Raw genomic sequence first — 3,949 nt, forward strand, 5'->3', positions numbered from 1 at the left:
GTTTTATAATTAAAAGTATATAAAATATAAAATAATACTCTGAACAGGGAATTTTTAATGCTCACGTAATCTCGCAATTTCATGCTACAAGATTTAAACTGGTGGCCACTCCGCCATCGACGCGTGGCAAAGAACGAAGTAGGGGTAACGTGACGCGTGGCGACGGGTGAATAAATCTCGCAGGTCGAACCTGCGAGATTTTAGAAGGGAGCGAACGGAGGCGACGCGTGGCTGGTAAGCAATCGTGACACGTGGTGAATCTCGCAGGTCCAACCTGCGAGATTTAAGAAGGGAGTGAACTTAGATCGTGCCACATGGTAAATCTCGCAGGTCCAACCTGCGAGATTTAAGGAGCGACCGTACGGAGAACCAAAGGAATGAACTTGGAGCTTTTTCCCGTTTTATAAATAAAAATAAATAAAATATAAAATAAGACTCTGAACAGGGGTAACTTGTCCTCGTTGCATCGTAAATTATAAAAACAGAGGCTCATTTTAAGTCACGTGGGTTGGCATCGTAAATTATCAACAATTGTTCTTAATTTCATGCATCTTATTCCTTACTAATATTGTGATAATGAACAACTTCAAAAGATCTCTCAAACTCTTTTGCATTTAAAAAATTAGCCTAATCATTCCAAAACTTGACCACATCTTCCCTGGTCTGTAAATGGTCATTCCAAAAGATATAAACTTAAAAATGTTTAAATTTAGAGAATCTTTTCAACCAATATTCAGTAATATTATTATATATAAATGACATCTCTTCCAATTTTTTCATCCACTATGTTAATTAAGAACAATCTCAGTTTTGAATTGGCCAAACATAGATCATTCCGCTTTGGAGTTTGAGAAGTCGAACTCATTAACTAGGTCAGTTTCAAAGTATTTTGCCAAGATTCTCTTAATTAATTGTGATTAATATAGTTAAATTTTTTTTTTTATATTTTTAAATAAAAAACACTAGTAGTGTCAGTTTAGTAAATTCATCGCTAATAATAGACTATTAGTCACAGTTTCAATAAATCGTCCCTAATAAGAGACTATTAGCGACGGTCTTTCTAAAAAGTCAGTAATATAGTTAATAAATTCTTTATATTTTTTAAATAAAAAACTCTATTAGTGACAGTTTAATAAATTCGTCGCTAATAATAGACTAAAAGCGACGATTTACATAAATCGTCACTAATTGATTTGACTTTTTTAGTATCAACAAATGCATTCTTAGTGACAGTTTTATAAACTGTTACTAGTACAAGACTAATAGGGACGGTTTAGAAGAATTGTGACTAATATTGTAGTATTAGTGACGATTTCTTAGAACCGATACTAATCGTGTTGACTTTTTCTTAGTCAACTATTATTATTAGTAACAGCTTAGGCAATCGTTATTAATATGATGCTATTACTGACGGTTAATAAACCGTGTCTAATATACCAAGAAACGTCGCCAATATTTTTGCGGGATAATTTTCGTGCAAAACCCTGAATTCCCACAATGGTTTGAGGAGGAAAACTGGTTTTTAGTTACGACAGTATTAGTGACAGTTTGAAAATCTTCACCAAAAGTGCATTACTAGTTATGGTTTTTAAAAACCGTGTCTAATATGCGCTTGTAGTAACAAATTTAGAACCGTCACTAATACTTTCGTCACTAAAAGTCATGTTTTTTGTAGTCATTATGAATTACAATAAAATAACACAATTTGCTACAAAATTTTAAAATTTGTGAAAATTTTAAATTCATACAAAATAATAGCATTTTTTTCACAAAATGTGCTCCATGTGCGGAAACACTTAATGGATTTGATGCACATAATAAATTGTAAGAGAAATGAATTTTGAATACAATTTTAATGGTTAGAAATGGGATAGAACATTTGTTTTTATTTTCCCTACACTCTTCATGAGTTATGATGTATCTCTTATAGTATGTTATTGATGACATATTTTTTCTTTAGAAATATAATGTCTAAATGTGAACGTATCCAAAGCATGCTCAAGTTATTGAAATAAAATGAAGTAACACGTGCATAATTGCAACTAGGACTATTATTAAAAAAAAAAAAAACAGGTAATACTAACAATTACGGTAAAAGAAACAAACCTACCTTGAGGTTTGGCAAACCGATAGGAGCTCCCCTAAGTTTCCAAAATCCTATTTATTTGCCCTAAAGGTTTCAAAATTGTTAGACCTCCCTTGAAATTTACTAAAAATAGATAAATCTTCCTTAAAAGACTTATTTTTTTACAAAAGACGAGAAGAGGTACATGTTTTTTTAATAAACCGCAAGGGAGGTCATCATAATTCTTGAAAGCTCGGGAAAGGTCCTTAGAATTTTTTAAATCTCAATGAAACTAATAAATTATTATTATTTTAAGGATAATATTAAATATAAATTCATTAAAAATCAATAACAGTACTAAAAATGTATAATAAAACTATTAATAATCACTATTACAAATAAAAAATAATAATTATAAAATTATTTGATTATGCTTTAGGGGTATTTATTAAAAAAAAAAAAACTTATTTTTTATACCATTATAAAAAAGAATACAATTATCTCAAACCAATCAGAACGCGGCGTGTGATATCAAACCAACAGAAAACATAAACAATTATCTCATGTAAATCTAAATAAAATATTCACGTTATTTTTCAAAATATTAAATAACATACCCCATCTTCGGCTTTTAAATAGTCTCGCCGCGCCTTCTCCTGAGCCCGAACGGTCACCTGCACCTCCAACGGTCACCTGCAGCACGCAATGGTCGTCTGCAATCGAAGGCTTCGTCTGCAACAGGTCCTCTCTTCTCCTCTGCCTGAATGAGTTCTGAGAAGCCTCAAGAAGATTTTACCGCGCAAAACAAATCTCGCAGGTCCAACCTGCGAGATTCAACACGTGTCAAGTAGCACGTCATTCACCAGCCACGCGTCGCCTCCCCGTTCGCTCCCTTCTGAAATCTCGCAGGTTCGACCTGCGAGATTTACCATGTGTCGCCTCAACGTTCGCTCCCTTCTGAATCACCAGCCATGCGTCGCCTCCCCGTTCGCTCCCTTCTGAAATCTCGCAGGTTCGACCTACGAGATTTACCACGTGTCGCCTCACCGTTCGTTCCCTTCTGAAATCTCACAGGTTTGACTTGCGAGATTTATTCACCCGTCGCCACGCGTCACGTTACCCCTGCTTCGTTCTTTGCCACGCGTCGATGGCGGAGTGGCCACCAGTTTAAATCTCGCAGCATGAAGCTGCGAGATTACGTGAGCATTATTTTGGGAAAAAATTCCCTGTTCAGAGTATTATTTTATATTTTATATACTTTTAATTATAAAACGGGAAAAAACTCGACAGATCGCCAATCGCCATTAATTAACTCATTGCGGCGAATAGGGAGCGTTTATTGATTACTTTCTTTCTGAGCACGACAGAGAACAGCAATTGGTACCTAGGAACATCAATCTTGCGATAGGAACCATGATTGTGACATGTCAAAAGGAAAATTTATATTTTGTTTGACAATTCCTATGGAGAAGTGAATGTTAAGCCAAAGTTTGAAAATTTAATACATATATTACGAAATTTGGACATCATCAATTTCAGAAATAATAATTATCAAATTATTGCAACAATAAATCCTAAATTAAATTTTAAGCTAGTAAATTTTATAATGATTGATGAAGACTCACCCTCCCCCCAAAGAGGTTTTTATGTAATTATCATTCCGACACTAAGAAACATCAAAGTGACTGATGAGTCATAATGTCTTTTTTGGCATACAAAGACACTACTAGTAGAAAATAATTCTACACTAATATTTACATGATGGAAACCCATCCCAAGTACATGAGATAAGCGGTCACAAGCAAACATAATGCCCTGAACAAGCTTAACTCGTGACATTCTCCCCCATTTATGCGGTCGACGTCCTCGTAGACTTTGGCGGTA

The sequence above is a fragment of the Malania oleifera genome, chromosome 3 (assembly GCF_029873635.1).
Source record: "Malania oleifera isolate guangnan ecotype guangnan chromosome 3, ASM2987363v1, whole genome shotgun sequence".
Classification (NCBI taxonomy): domain Eukaryota; kingdom Viridiplantae; phylum Streptophyta; class Magnoliopsida; order Santalales; family Ximeniaceae; genus Malania; species Malania oleifera.